This window comes from Ochotona curzoniae, unplaced genomic scaffold (genome assembly GCF_017591425.1).
Source record: "Ochotona curzoniae isolate NIBS_2020 unplaced genomic scaffold, NIBS_Ocur_1.0 contig_4064, whole genome shotgun sequence".
NCBI lineage: Eukaryota > Metazoa > Chordata > Mammalia > Lagomorpha > Ochotonidae > Ochotona > Ochotona curzoniae.
In genome coordinates, this window is record NW_024466107.1 from 6,802,507 (window position 1) to 6,819,158 (window position 16,652).

The 16,652-nt window shown below is 41.9% G+C and overlaps 1 non-coding gene across 1 annotated transcript; it reads right to left on the bottom strand.

Moving 5' to 3' along the window:
• Positions 1 to 16,337: 16,337 nt before the first annotated feature.
• LOC121159104 lies at positions 16,338 to 16,444 on the bottom strand. The gene has a single exon (XR_005884308.1). It is a non-coding gene; the product is annotated as a U6 spliceosomal RNA (small nuclear RNA).
• Between the last annotated feature and the right edge of the window lie 208 nt (positions 16,445 to 16,652).

Sequence of the window (16,652 nt, forward strand, 5' to 3'; positions counted from 1 at the left end):
AGTTAAAAATGCATAGACACTCCTTTCCCATTCTCCTCTCTTTGAGTCTCCAGGCAGATCTGTGTAGTGGTCAAACCCAACCAGAAGGCAAAGGCAAGGAGATTTGGTTGTTCTATTCCTACAAATTGGCTTCCTGGAGTAAGGATCTGGAGGAATGACAACCCTCAGATTTAGTTCTTTATAATACCCAAAGTTGGCTTCTCACTCATGCTAATTACCTTCCTCCGTGAATATCCATATCAGATCTTCAGAGATGGTGCAGCTTACTCCTTGAAATGCAGCTGAGTGTTTGAGGAAAGAAAACAGATTTCTGGACAGTCCTAAGCCAACAATTGCATATTTTGGTCTTGAGTAAACTATGTCATTGATTTTTACTCAGAACTAGGTCCAAATCCTGTTCAAACTTAAAAGAACTAGGAAATTCAACTTTAGTAGGTGCTTCAATAAGAAGAGCATGCTGTGAACAGGAGCACTGAATGTTTGTTGTGTGAATTGCATGGTGGCCCTAAGTTAAACTGACCTTCAATGTGAAGTCACAAAAAAATTGAGGCAGAATCTAGTCCCTGAATAACCTCTGAACATTTTGCATGATGCTCAGTGGAGCCAATAACTGAACTTTAGTAAGTCCACACTACTGACTGTCATAAGACTTTATAAGAATTTTTAAAATTTACTACAATCATAATATTAACATTCAAAATAATATATATTAATCCCTAAGTATAATATATTAAAACAAAATGATCCCTAACCTCCAGACATTTAATATCTATAACATACAAGGTTGTTTGGAATAAAAGCAATCAACTCCCAATTATTCACAAGAATGCTATCCAAGTTGACTCTGATCTACAATAATTTCAGAATGACCAGGTTGTGTCCCTCCACGTGTAACTCCAACATGTTCTTTTTTCCTTCCATCAGCTATTTGTAAATGAGCTTTAAGCAAATGCTAGAGATATGCATAGATGCTGTGGACAGGTAAGTTAAAATTATATACTTAGGTAGAGCTTTAGAATTGGGACGTCTAGAGAAAGATGGGAATTTCATCTGTACTTTAAAAAGACACTGCATGAGTTGTTTTGGAAGCTGTACATTGGAACGTGTTGTGAGTCTGAGCCATAACATTAGTTAGCTGGTATTTTGGCAGTGAGGGATTGTTCTTGCTTGCATCTGGATCCTGGAAGGCAAAGGCTACCGGGAATAACAGCAAACTGTTAACTGTCAATGTTCCCCAATATTCTGTCCAGTGGTAATAGGAGAGTATTTGGGGGTGTTTCAGCAGTTTCTAACCATTCACTCTTTCTCTGACAAATTCCACAGTGAACAGAGAAAACCCACGCATCTCACCATTTTCCTTACTGTGTCTGACATTTGCTTTTGATGTGCAGTTGCTTGAAACCAGGGCCATTTCCTTCGGGGCCTCATCTGGCCAGTGAAGCCTGCCGCAGTCTTGGAGAGCTTGGAAGCAGGCTCATCAGTGAGAAGCACTCAGCTACAGATCAGAGGAGGTGTGTCTGTGGGGATCACCTACAGGCACAGGTGCAGGGATACTTCTCAGCGTATCCCAGCGACCTAAAGCTATAGTCACTTGAGTAGTAACTGCTGGATAATGTATGTTTTGTTGACTTCCTTCCTCTGTTTTCTTACTAGCATTGCTTGGAATAACTTTCTAAACAGGGTAGCAGTCTTTGTCACCGACTTCGCCGGTGGAGAAATGAATGAATGCTGTCTTAGAATCCATTTTGTGTCTTAATCTTTTCAGTATTTGTACTATCATTTCATATTAAGGAATAAAATCTTTATCTCATAAGTTTTAACTTTCCAGTTTGCTTGTTATTTGAAATCCCTCTCTCTTTAGTACTGAGCTTATTCCTCACATTTTTGCCCACTTTAAGTTACCATGGAAATTTGTTTAATGATGTTAGGTCTCATCACACCTGTTGTCTTCTCTTCCCTTCTCTTGTTTTAGATGAGCCTGATACTTAGTCTTCTAAGTGTCAGCTATTGTAATATTCTCGGTCAACTCCCCATAGAAACTCCTACTGGCCAACAGCTTCCTGCAATAGTACGTGGAGTAGGAGTGCTTTTTCCTGGAAGGAAAATCCTCTCAAGGATTCTGCAAGAGGTACAGGTGATGCTGCCCACTGCCCCAGCTGCTGTCTCCTTTGCCTCACTTACTAGCTGAGGGGACAGACAATATTATCAAAACCAACAGTACAGAACTGATGGCACATTTTTGAAAATAATTAAGGAACTAACAGATACAGGAGGAAACACACAATGTCTAAGTCATGTTTCTCAATTTTTGCAGTAAAGACAATGTGTTGATTTTTTTTTAAAAGTCCAGAAACAACTTTCCTTTTTCAATATCTCAACAAGGATTCATTGTTATTTGAAAGCCATTGGTTCTGTTCTGCATGTGTGTATGTGTAAGGATGTATGGCTTGTAGTTATACAGACTGAACAGCTTTGAAGAAGCCATTTATCTTACTGTCACGACATATTTAGATAGTTGCTGCAACACATTTAGCATATGAGAGCATCACCCTAGGTGTTAGCTATGGATTGCAGTTGTGTTGGGTATATTAAGAGAAAGCAGCTTGACAAAATGAGAGGTACTGAGGAGGGCAACAGCAAGTTGCATTTGGTGAATGTTGGGTTATCTTGGTCATGCAAGATGATGAAGGAATCCCCAGTAGGATTGAAACAGCCTGAGGTTTGTAGAGTTGAATAAATCAACAGATGACTGGATAAAGAAAATGTAGCACAGAGCACTGAGTACTACTACTCAGCCATAAAAAGGAATGGAATCCTGTCTTGGCAGCAAAATCAATGCAACTGGAAACCAGTAAGCTTAGTGACATAAACTCAGTTTCCAAAACACAAATACTGCATGTTTTCCCTGACATGTGGTAACTAAAACACAGAGAAAAATAGATACTTTTATTTGTCTATAGTCTTCAGTAACATTTTTTTTTAACTTGTCACCGGTTAAATTCTTTATTTAATCAAGGATTATGCCAGTGATTATGAAATGAATTGAATATATGCTGTTGTGAAAAATGAAAGAAAGGAGGAGGAGAGTTGGATGAAAAGCACAGGCAGGAAGGTGTATTACTCGGCTCCTAAGTCTGTCTTGTGAAATATGTGAAATTAGTTCCCCTTACACAAATAATTACAAATATAAAAAAATTCAACATCCACAAGAAGTAACCAATAAAAGATACAAACCAAGACAGACCCAATGTTAGGTTTTTATACTTTTGAATTGCTGGTTCTCACAGCCACCTGTAGGTAGGGAATGCCTCTTCAGTGCTGGGACTTTTGTGCACTTTGAGGCCGACCAGGCACCTCCTCTGACAGAAGAAGGGGCTCCGTAAACGCTGACCAAAAGGAGTGTGACTGTACAAGATCATTCTGAAGTAATGTGTTCACCTGTCTGTCCTCAAGCGTGGGGTCCAAAGGAGCCCTTTCCTGGACCACACACATGCTTTCTGATTCAGCTATTAAATCCAGGCAGAAGATGAGTTTTCAAGATGAGAGTGCAACTAGTTGGCCTCAGAAAGATAAAGCGAAAATTGATTCCAGACTTTGAAGTCAACTGCTTTGCTATAACCAAGTTGGCGGATGGGCCCCTAAAAGGACCTGTTGCAATGAATGGAAACCGTTTTACCTTTGGAGACACAGACTACATCATGCTGTTGGCTGAAATTCCAAATCAAGCAACGGCATTGCAACAACATGGCCCTGATTTTACTCTGTGAGCTGTTGGAACTGCTTTCAGTAAACATTGTAAATAATAATAAAAAAAAATTGGTCTTAAGAAATTAAAGATACACCATAATGAATTTTCAAAAAACAAAAAGAAATGGACAAGGGATAAGAGATAAAGTTTGATTAGACAGAAATGGAAGAAACCAAAAGATTTTGTAGTATTTCGTTATATTTTTCCACAATACTTCAAGTCCTTTTTTATGTGACAAGGAGAAAATATGGAGAACTTTTTTTCTGTTCACTAGAATATTGTGAAAGGTGCTTTTTAAAAATTCATTTTCAGAGAAAGAATGTAGGATTCATCCATCAGAACGTTCAGAATCCAGGAGATTTATTGGTCTAAATAAGGCACAGGTTAACAACACAGATGGCGGAAAGTCCATGTCAATCACAGAACCTCAATTTAGGTGATAACTTCAGGGACAAACACAAGGTAAATGGGTACAGATATAATCAACAGGTTTTTTTTTTTTCCAAGCAATTGCTTCCATTCAGAAGCATAATGAATAACCACTCCCAGAAGGTAGCAGTAGCAGGAATAGTAAATTATTGTACAATGGAATAAACAAGTTCCTATCATTATCAGTGCCTATGAATTCCTACCATAATTACAAGGTTATAAGTGGAACAATTTAAATCCTGAAATGTTCTTGTGATTCTGAAAGTGCAAACTGATTTTTTTCTTATTAAGAAATGACATTCTCTTATTTAAATAGCAAAACCATCACACCTGATTAATATATGAATCTGTTTTCTTGATTCTCAATGAGTCAGTTAAATATGCCTTGACAGAAGGATGCTGGATTTTCTACCTTTATGTATTCCACAATGCCAGGATTCACTCAAAAGTTGTTAACTTAATTGTTACGAATGGGCTATGCTACTATGATAATATGGGAGAAAATGATGAGGGGGTGGAAAGGAGAAGAAAGAGTGGAGAATGAAAGAGGAATTCTATCATGTTTAAGGCTATTAGAAGCTAATAATACCCATGAAAATACCTTTAAGAAAATGAAAACAACTAAATGGAAAAATAGTTCTTAGAATTTGGAATATGATAATTCATCTTTGTTTAGAGTTTAAAAATTCAGATAAATTCAACTTTCCTATTATCCTTTCACACATATTTAAATATTTAAATAATATGAATTTACAAATGCTCAAAGTTTTCTACTCATTTATTTTTGATCTAGGCATTGATTATTAATAGAGAAAAATAATGTATTCTCACAGCGCTGTCCTATTTTAGTCACTGATTACTCAAATAATTTCTGAGCTAATGAGCTATACAAATTGCTGGTCTCACACTGGAGTTGGAAAGAAAACGAGCAATGGTTTCATAATGGAGGAACTTCTAGTCTCGTTGGAGAAACAGCTAACATGCAGATTTAGTAGAATTATAAGGAAATTGGATCAGAAGCACAAAAACTGGAATCACTATGCCTGAGAGGTTCATAAGATGCTTTTCAGACGAGATGGCATTGGAGCTGGGTCTGCAATACGTGGAGAAGATGAGCAAGGACTTCAGAGAGGGCTGGTCTCACGGTTCTCACAGATGTGTGGAGGACTTTGGTGGAATGAAACTGGAGTATTGATGGCTTGAAGTAAGAGGGCAGCAGCTTGTTAGAGCTGGCACAGAAATGTTAGGGCGGAGATGTGTTGGAAGGGATGCAGGAGCTACAATATGACATTTGGGTCTACTGCTGTGAGAAAGGGAAGCCACAAGGACTTTTAAATCAAGCCAAGTAACATTCTCCAGTTTCATCATTTTCAAAGTCACTGATACCCGTTAATTCTTCTTTTCTTAGCCAGTAAATTAGCAGATAGGAAACTCTTCTAAGAATCCAGGCCAGACGGAAAGTTTAGAATGAAGGCAGAAAAGATGATGTGAGGGATGGGCTTACATTTATGTGTAATAATATGCTGTATACTTATGCTGCAGTTCTCACAAACTAAGCAGGTTGCTTAGAAGTTACAACTTTGCAAGGAGGAGCATAATATGAAGCCGTCGTGTGCGTGAATTTCATTGATCAAAAGTTTTCAACTAAACTTTCTCTGGCAAAAGAATCTATTTTGATTGGTCTCAATTTGGGGTATGTTCAATTATTTTTATGTATCTATAGTGTATAATCAAGAACAAGCTTTTCCTCTCAAAAAGTGTGTTTCCATTAACACCCCCCACTTGCCTACAACAAGAAACAAGTGATGTAGACCTAGAAAACTCTCCTTCAGCCCATTTTTAAAAAAGATTTTATTTATTCTTATTGCAAAGTCAGATATACAGAGAGAAGGCGAGACAGAGAGGAAGATCTTCCATCTGATGATTCACTCCCCAAGTGAGCACAACAGCTGGAGCTGAGTTGATCCGAAGCCAGGAGCTTCTTCCAGATCTCCAACGCAGGTGCAGGGTCCCTAGGGTCCCAAGGTTTTGGGCCGTCCTCGACTGTTTTCCCAGGCCACGAGCAGGGAGCTGGATGGGAAGCGGGCTGCTGGGATTAGAACTGGTTCCCCTATGGGATCCTGGCGCGTTCAACACAAGGACTTCAGCTGTTGCGGCTGAAGGCAAAAGCAGTGGAGTAGAGAGTGCCTCTTTGCAAAGTGCTTTCCCGACTCACAGCTCAGAAAGCCTGGGCTGCCCTTTCCTCTTTTCTGTGTCTCGTGTCTTCCACTGCATCATAGCAAAGAGGAAAAACCATCTCACAGATCAGAAAGGTTTAGAAAATTGTATCAGGTGCCTTTCTTTCCAAGCTTAATTATTTCTTGATCTCCATAAGTGATCAAGACATAAGGCTGCAGAAGGTAGTGACTTAAGGAAATCTTCTAAATCATTAAGGGAATCTTCTAAAGCATTAAGGGAATCTTCTAAATCATTCTGAGGCATGGGCTCCTGGTTCCCTTGGTGCCGGGATGCTTAAGCCAGCCTCCCAGCCAAGGAGCACCTGCCAGCCCCTTCAGCCATAAAAACAATGTAGTGTATTCCGGGATGCTCCTTCATTCAGGGGAATGCCATCATCTCTACCTCTGTGAGTTTACTTCCAAGGATGGTCGGAGTAAATTGCTATATCATAGGAGCAAAAATAATGATTCCTATGGTAAGCGATTGCAAAAAGAGACAATTAATTTGTCTGTATGGATATGAGAATGAACTATTTAGTTATGGCTATTTTAAAAGTTTATTTTGATAGCGTTACAACTTCAGGTATGTCTACCTCTCCAAAACTTGTTTTATTTCTATTTCTATCTCCTAGGTTTCTTGTGAGGTAATTTATACACGCCCAACTGCACAATTCTTGGAAAATATTTTAATTATAGATGTATGAGGAATCTGGATATGACAATTGTTATGCATCTGTGTACATAGCAGCTAGAAATATAAAGGTCAGGCTTGGTAAATTATTAAACATTAGTCATTTAATTTGTGATCATCTCCTCTTGGACGCAGAAGAAAGACAACTAAGTAAAGCAATGTTTATGTCCCACAAGTACTATCTTTAAGAAGGCAGTTGTTAAGTTCTGGCATTAACAGGATATTCCCATGACACGGATGAGGAAGAATTTGAATTAATGACAAACAAATCCCAAGACCGGGCAACCTTCGGAATGGATGAGCCAAAGTGACAGAGTAAGTGGAAAGGCATTTTTTTTTTCCTCCATGATTGTCTACAGGAGTCTCCATAGCATCGTACATAACTTGGCTGGGCTGGTTTAAGCAGTGGCTCAGGACAGGGGTGTGCCTAAGTGGAATGAGTGCAGACTTACTGCCAATGCACCAGTCTGGCCACTAATTTCCTCACGTCCAGCAGGGTAAATGTAGATGGTGTAGATGATTTCCTTGGCCTCTTGGGAATGTCCCCTTTTGTAAAATGAGGTTTATAAAACCTCCTTGGTTAACTTTAATGGTTAAAAGTAAAAAATTTTAAAGTACCTCGCACCAGTGAACATGGAAGGAATGAAAGGTATTTCATTCTTGCACAAATGTTTAAAGAACCACACGTCAAATCCGTGGTCCTTCTGTTTGCAGCCTGGTTTGTTAGTTATCCACCGCGTACACAGTGTTAGCTGCTGAGGGGTAAACAGAGGAAAACACGTCTGTACACACAGTTTTGCACCTACTAAGAGCATAATCACTTCTTGTCTTGTTGAACCACTGCAGCCAACACAGTGAAACCAGTGAGTCGATATTTGGGGAGCATTAGTGTGACTAAGAATAGCTAGAGTTCTTTTATTGATTGCAGGGGACAGAACTTCCAAGATTGGCTTCTTGAAATCTGAAATCCACACACGAGGAACACAAAGCCATGAACTGTGCGTTTGTGTGGCTAATCTGCTTACAGAACATTCCTCCATTTTGTCTGTAATTTTGAATTTTATCGGAAGTAAATCAGGCTTGAATTTTACATCTAAGGGATCCTAGCTTTGACGCATTTCTTTTCAAAATACTTGTTATATATAAATTGGTCTGATTCCCAAAAGAGATTTACATGTTTTAAAAAGGTTATAACCAAGATCCACTTTGCATCTCTGCTTTCCTTTTTTCTCCCAGTACACAAGATCCTCTGGAATACCTGCCTCCCAGATGAGTAAGTCATCAGGTGTATCTGCGTGGGTGACAGAGGAAGTGAGAAACGAAATACTGATTTGACCTACCTGGTTTCTCATGTGTTTTGGGGAGACAGGGAATAGAGTACTTCATAAAATCTCTTTTTTTCTTTTCTTTAATTTATTTATTTTTATTGCAAAATCAGATATACAGAGAGGAGGAGAGACAGAGAAGATCTTCCATCTGATGATTCACTCCCCAAGTGGCTGCAATGGCCAGAGCTGCGCCGATCCAAAACCAGGAGCCAGGAGCCAGGAGCCTCTTCTGGGTCTCCCATGAATGTTGCAGATTCCCAAGGCTTTATGCTGTCCTCCACTGCCTTCCCAGGCCACAAGCAGGGAACTGGATGGGAAGTGGGGCTGCGGGATTAGAACCGGTACCCATATGGGATCCTGGTGCATGCCAGGTGAAGACTTTAGGCACTAGAGTACAGCACCTGGCACTCATAAAATCTTGTCTTAAGAGGAGGTATTTATTTGAGGTAGATCTCAGTTTAATAGGAGGTACATGTGCTGAATGAGGAAGGAAGATGCATTATTGAAACAAAACTGTCTTTAGTATGAGTTGGAACATGTAAGTTCACACTCTGAGAAGAGATTGAATCAACCTTATCTCAGAATTGAAGGGGAGAGCGGACATCACGCTGTGTAGCTGCCTGATTCTAGAATATGTCTTTCCTCTCTATACAGAATGACCTAGTAGGTGTTGTCAAGTTTGTGTCATCCCTTGGGACGACTGAGCGAGTGCATGTATGAATAAACTTTACGTAATCCCTGATGCACGAGCCTAGTGCCCTAAAGTGACTGGGTAACGATGATGCCTTCGCTGTGTGCAGACCAGTGGAATAACGCAGTGCCGGCTCCATTGAATAAATTGCCTCCTCGAGGGCACTCAATCCCGCTCTTCTGGAAAAACTCATTCACCTCACGTGGGTAAACAATGTGCTCCTCCATGACTTCTGTTGTTTACTCACCATCCATAAAAAGAATAAAGCTCATTTTGTGCTATTACTGTTACCACATATCAGAGAGATCTCACTGTAAGAATGAAATCTGGTGGACCCAGTGTGATAGCCTAGTGGCTAAATTTTTGCCTTGCGTACACTGGGATCCCATAACGGCACCGGTTTGTATCCCAGCTGTTCCACTTCCATTCCAGCTCCCTGCTTGTGGCCTGGGAGAGCAGTCGAGGACAGCCCAGAGCCTTGGGACCCTGCACCCATGTAGGAGGCCTGGAAGAAGCTCCTGACTCCTGGCTTGGAATCAGCTCACTTGGGGAGTGGACCAGCAGATGGAAGATCTTCCTCTTTTTCTTCTTCTCTCTGTAAATACAACTTTCTGACAAAAATAAATTAATCTTTTAAAAATGTGTTCAAAAATTATAGAAAGAATGGGATCTGGAGTGTGGTGTAGAAGAGTGTTGTTAAACAGGAAGGAAGGACATGTTGATCCAACGTAGCCGAGTTACAGTCAAATAAGCTCACTTAATTGTGGCCATTTAGAGTGCATCCCTACTAATGTGAACCTTTTTTTTTTAAGATTTATTTATTTATTGGAAAGTCAGATATACAGAGAGGAGGAGAGACAGAGAGGAAGATCTTCCGTCTGATAATTCACTCCCCAAGTGAGCTCAACGGCCGATGCTATGCCGATCCGAAGCCAGGATCCAGGAACTTCTTCCGGGTGTCCCACGCAGGTGCAGGGTCCCAAAGCATTGGGCCGTCCTCGACTGCTTTCCCAGGCCACAGGCAGGGAGCTGGATGGGAAGTGGAGCTGCTGGGATTAGAACCGGTGCCCATATGGGATCCCGGGCGTTCCAGGCAAGGACTTTAGCCGCTAGGCCATGCCTCCGGGTCCCTAATGTGAACCTTTTAAATGTTAACTTTCACTTTTAAAATTGCTATGGATGATTCAAGCATAAGGTAGTTAGTTCATTTCACACATCATAGATGAATGTCTCCGAATTTCAAACATTTCAGCGATTAGAAAAATGTTGCATTAATATGCATATTCTCTTTCAGCCTTTCTATCACAACCTTCCTTGACGCATTGATCTTTAATTTCTCCAGAGGCTGAATTCGATGGTAAATTACCTAGATATTTTTTAAAAGAAACAATTTGAGACATGTGAAAGACAGAAATTAGAAGTTAGAAATGTGTTGGTTTTCTCAGATAACTTTTTAAATATTACAATTTAAATTTTTATCAGCAAAAAATTATGCATCTAGATAAAGGAGTGTATATAGAAACAACGGAAGATGATTCCGTCATAATCTCAGGCTGATGCTGTGGTGCAGCGAGTTAAAGTGCCCCTTGCGAGGGTGGCATCCCCTCTGAAGCCCTACCCACTCTGCCTCAGATCCAGCTTTGCTGATAAACCTGACATCCCAACACAAGGTGACCCACAGGGGGGATGGCCCTGCCGCTTGTGTGGGAGACTCTGAGGAAGGCTCCACCTCTGTGGTCATCTGAGGAGTGAGCCAGCAGATGGAGGCTCTCTGTCTCTCTGCTCTGCCTTGTCTCTACCGAGCTGCCCTTTAAATACATAAATATTCTAAAAAAAATTTGCAATTCCAACATTTTTAGTGAAATGACTGGGACTTTAGGTCCTTCTGTTATATGAGATAAGCCGGAAACAAAAAGGCATATCTATTGCACGTCTTTTGTCATAGATGGAAGCTAAAAACACGGTCAGTCTCCATGTAGAAGAATGATTACTAGATACTGGGAAAGGACACGGAAAACCGCAGTGGAAAGGAGAGGAACAGCCACCAGAATACAAGCAGACGAAGGAAATAGTGTTATGTTGTAAAGCACAGTGTGAGCAGTCCGATTCACTGTGGCCGGTAGTATGGCTCCTGAATGGCTGGGGCCAGACACCAAGCATGGGTTGGCGAGGGGAAATGGAGGTGTGGCTCGTCAGATTTGATCAGGACCATCCCACTGTATGCCCAAGGAATGTGAATAGAAATTTAACACTAAATGTTTAAAGGAATGTGATCAAGGAAACGTTCTATGTCTTTATTATCAACCGCAAAGGACATATCGTTCGTATGATCGCAGGGAAGCGTGTGTAAGAATTGGTGCATACCACATGTGTCTAGGCATGAAACTTAACATGGTTTCATTTATTTCCCTCACTTGATTCCTGCTTATGTGTTTCAAAATAATATGATAATAACATTAGTATATAAACGTATACTTCCAACAGAGCCAGATGGTATAATTTCCCATATTACTGAGTATCAACCATATGGCTACTTACAAATCAGATTTTTTTTTCCCTTTTGAATAGATTTGTTGTGTTAGCTAATGGGTGCACCATATTGGATTGGCTCACAGATGGGAGCTATAAAAATAATAGAGGGTATGGTGGTATATCAGGCTAATCTTCTGCCTGTGGTGCTGGCATCCCATATGAGCAACAGGTTCGTATCCTGACAGCTTTGCTTCGAATCTATCTCCCTGCTACTGGCCTGGGAAAGCAGTGGACGATGGTCCCAGGCCTTAGGAATTTGCACCAGCAGGGGAAATCCAGGAGAAGTTCCTGGTTGCTAAACTCAGACTGGCTCTACTCAGACTGGTTCTAATCATGGTGGCCGTTTTGGGAGTAGATGGGGATGAACCAGTAGATGGAACAAATGTCTCTTACTTGTTTTTTCTCTGACTTTCAAGTAAAATAAATAAATCATTCTTAAAAGTAAATTGATTCGGGCCCGGCGCGATGGTGCAGTGGTTAAGGTTCTCGCCTTGCATGCCCAAGATCCCATATGGGCGCCGGTTCTAATCCTGGCGGCCCCGCTTCCCATCCAGCTCCCTGCCTGTGGCCTGGGAAAGCAGTCGAGGACGGCCCAAAGCTTTGGGACCCTGCACCCGCATGGGAGACCCGGAAGAGGTTCCTGGCTTCGGATCGGCATAGCATCAGCCGTTGCGCTCACTTGGGGAATGAATCATTGGACGGGAGATCTTCTTCTCTGTCTCTCCTCTCTGTATATCTGCCTTTCCAATAAAAATAAAATAAATCTTTTAAAAAACAAATAAATAAAAGTAAACTGATTCTAGAGTGGGAATGGAGTAATTTGCCTCCAAAATCGGCCAAAATGCAATTATATTAAGAGATATTGGGACTGGAAAAGCAAAAATGTGAATCGTTACTGTTCAGAGTCTTTGAAGAATTATCTCCTCTCTTGCACGCTCTCTCTCTCTCTTGTTCTATTGGAAAGGTAGATTTACAGCGAGAAGGAGAGGCAGAGAAGAAGATCTTCCATCTACTGGTTCATTCCCAAATGGCCACTACTGGAGCTGAGCTGGTCTGCAGCGAGGAGCTAGGAGGTTTTTCCAGATATCCCACGTGGGTGCAGGCTGCCAAAGCCTTGGGCCATCTTCCACTGCTTTCCCAGGCCACAAGCGTAGAGCTGGATGGGAAGTGGAGCAGCAGGGATATGAACTCCATATGAGATGCTGCTGCTTGCAAGAGGGAAAATTAGCCATTTGAGTCCTCGTGCCAGCTCTTCCTTTTCTCTTGGAATCTGATATTTGAAATGAGATGGAACAGAGAGAAATCCAACTGTCCACAAGGCTAGCGGAAGCTGGGAGGTGACCTAGTCTCTCCACTGGGGATGTGGAGGAACATGCTGGCCCTCAAGTTTCCAGCTTTGTGCTGGACACTGACTAGGAACAATGAACCCCACATTCTACCAGAGTGTGTAAGAACTTAATGATCGGAACTTTCCTTGACTGTAATGGGGCAAGCTATGGATACTTGGGTGTGGACCCAAAATAAGCAGGATCACCCACGTTTTATACACATTTATACAAAAAAAAAAATTTAGATGTCCTCTCATTATTTTTATTCTCTGTTTCCTACAACTGGGATTAGAGATGGAAATATTAAGATGAAAGTTATCAGACTTAAAATTTCCAAATGCTCTGGGTAAAGTTCATTTGTAATATAGTGAAAACAGATATTCAGGAAAGGTCTAGATTATTTTCTCTGGAACTAAAAACAAAAATCACCCTTCTTCTGCATAAACCACTCTGACGTAGGTACTGTCAACCCAAGCAACACATGTATGACCAAGTACTTCAGCGTCTCTGTGTACAGAAAGTTTTCTAATTTCTGATTTCATGATCTGATTCTCAGGTGGCCCTGTTGTCTACGCGTGTGTGTGTGTGTGTGTGTGTGTGTGTGTGTGTGTGCGTGTGTGTGTGTGTGTGCGCGCGTGTGTGTGCGCGCGCGCGTGTGTGTGTGTGTGTGCGTGTGTGTGCGTGTGTGTGTGCGTGTGCGTGTGTGTGTGTGCGTGTGTGCGTGTGTGTGTGTGTGTGCGTGTGTGTGCGCGTGTGCGTGTGTGTGTGCGTGTGTGTGTGTGTGCGTGTGTGTGTGTGTGCGTGCGTGTGTGCGTGTGTGTGTGTGCGCGCGCGCGCGCGCGTGTGTGTGTGCGTGTGTGTGTGTGTGTGTGTGTGCGTGTGTGTGTGTGCGTGTGTGTGTGTGTGTGTGCGTGTGTGTGTGCGTGCGTGTGTGTGTGTGTGCGTGTGTGTGTGTGTGCGTGTGTGTGTGTGTGTGTGCGTGTGTGTGTGTGTGCGTGTGTGTGTGTGCGTGTGCGTGTGTGCGTGTGTGTGTGTGTGTGTGCGTGTGTGTGTGTGTGTGTGTGCGCACTTTGCTACTGCTTGATTCAGTAAATTCCAGAGAAGCGTAAACATGTTCCCTGAGTTCATGACGTTCCTGAAGCAGTTGGTGTCTAACTTTATCCTTGGCAGGAATAACTTCCTGCTTTAAAAGAAAAATAACTTTAAAGATCTTATAAGGAAGACTCACACGGCTTCTTGGAAATCAAGCTTTTCTTGCAAGACATTTTGACGTGTTTAGTACAGAGGAATTAGGAACACATGGGTCACATTTTCCTCAAAATGCACATGGTTTCTTAAAAATTAAGGGGGTTATGTTCTTGGCAAAATAGGTTTTGCCAAACCCAAACTGTTTAAAAAATTGTTCAAGATGTTCAGTAAGGCCAAAAGGCCTCAGGCTTCACAGTCCTAATAATAGAATCCATCAGGAAAACCAGAATGCAGTCACTAAACTCATTTTAACAATCTCTTGAAATAAATCTCAATGTAGTAACAATCGCAAGCAATTAGAATGTAATAACTTTTATGTTCATACTGAATAGAAGCCCCACGCTAGCAGTTAACATCGTTCTAGGAATTCTGGAAAGTTGGCAGTTGCAGTTGTTTGTCTGAAATAAATTGATCACATCTACAAAAAGGATCGGGTAGACCAGATAAAGTACTTACCAGAGACAGTTTGAAAATGTTGCCGCAGTGTCTGGGGGAAGGAGGGGGATGGGGTTCTTGCAACGTAGACACTCCAGTAAAGAGGAGACAGAGACAAGTGGCACAAACATTTCCCTCACCTGTTGTTTGAGACTAGTCTCTCCAGGAAAAGGGTCTGTCAATGTCTTGGTGACGAGATGGGACTGTCAAGCACATCAGTGAAGAGGCCGCTTGTTTATGGCAAGAATTCATTGAGCAGAAATCAGATCCAAAAGAAGCTTTGTTGCTGTTTGTTAGTGTTTACTTTCCCACACTGACCGTGGACTCACACATAGTAGGGCCCATAAAAATTTGTGGTTTGGGTATCTGTTATTTTGTTGTTGTTCTCCTGATTGCTTCTTCATGCTCTCTCTTAAGATCTTCATTTTTCATTTATTTACTTGAAAAGTAGAGAGGGCGAATCAAAGAACTTCTGTCCACTCTCCAAATGGAACTGACAGCTGTATCTGGACCCAGGCCAAAGATAGGAGCCAGGAAATTTGTTTGAGACTCCCACGTGGGTGGCAGAGGCCCAAGGACTTGGGCCATCAGCCACTGCTTCCATAGCCTCATTAGCAGGGAGCTGGATCAGAAGTGGAACAGCCAGGAATCAGTCCACATGTTTACACAGCTCCCCGCGGGCCCAGACCTGGACGCAGGCTGCTGGCACTGCAGGTGACAGCTGCAGCTATTCTTCCACAATGTCAGACCCTCATTTTTCTCTCCTTGCTTTCCTCTGGGCATTCTGAGTTAACGCTAGCTTCCTGTGCTGGTTGATTCCTTGATGTTTTGAGAAAAAATTACTGCAGGGCCTGGTGGTTGTCTCTTCTTTTTCTTCTTGTTCTAATCCAGATTCATTAAGGATAATCATGTACAGTCACAGAAACGTCTCCCAGTTGCGCCCATAGCAAAAGGAACCTCCTTCTTCCCTCTCCAGACTCAGGTCATTCTGTTCTGCTGAGAGCAGTACCCATCATTGGGCAGCTATGGAAACCAACAAAGACCAATCAGCAGATGTTTCACCTGGACTGTAGTGCCCATTAGCAGTTCATGCTGCCCTATCCTGACCCTGCTGATTCCCCAGCTAATCACAGGTTTCCAACGAGGAGAGGAATAATGGAGGCGGGTTTTGAGGCATTTGAGGTGGTTAGGCATCAGGGGTTACGGTTGTGAAAACTGCTAGTGTACTCAGAGTGGGGTGTGTCCTGGTGACAGGCTTCCAGAGCTGGACCCTTACAGGTTCCCATGAAGGTGACTGAGTGTGAAGTTGACTTTATCAGGATTCCGAGGTGGTGCAGAAGAGATTATTTAAGAGATGCTAACAGCAAAGGTAGAAGGCCATGGATTCCAATGGACTGATAAAGTTCAGGTGTGCAAGATTTTCAGATGGGATCCAGCCTTCACAGAGAAAAGGGGGAAAATATATATTTTCTTTTTTTAAACATATTTTGATTTTGAATTCTGAATTATGTGGTACAATTTCGTACAGTCTGAGATTCTCTCTCCCTAAACTTCCACCCCCCAACAGCTTTTCCCCATTTTACTACAATAGTGTAGTCCTTCCTAAGGAATCATAATTCTATCAGTCTCTTATTTAAGTGCACCCTGACATTGTTGGTACAGGCAATGTTAGGCAGTCCAGCATCCCATTGAAAAATATGGAACGCTTCATGAATTTGCGTGTCATCCTTGTGCAGGGGCCATGCTCATCTTCTCTGTATCGTTCCAATTTTAGTATATGTGCCGCTGAAGCAATCACAAAAATACGTATTTTCAGTAGAATCTCTCCCCAAGCCCCTGGGTTTAGCCAGGCAAACCCAGACTGGCTGGATCCTTGCTGATTCCCAACACTGACCAGTGTCCTCTCTGCTTATCTGCCATCCTATCCTGCCCAGCAAGTCCTCATTGTAACTTCCTTAAACAATTTATGAGCATAATTGAGTGTTCATTTGCTTTTTGAGAAACAC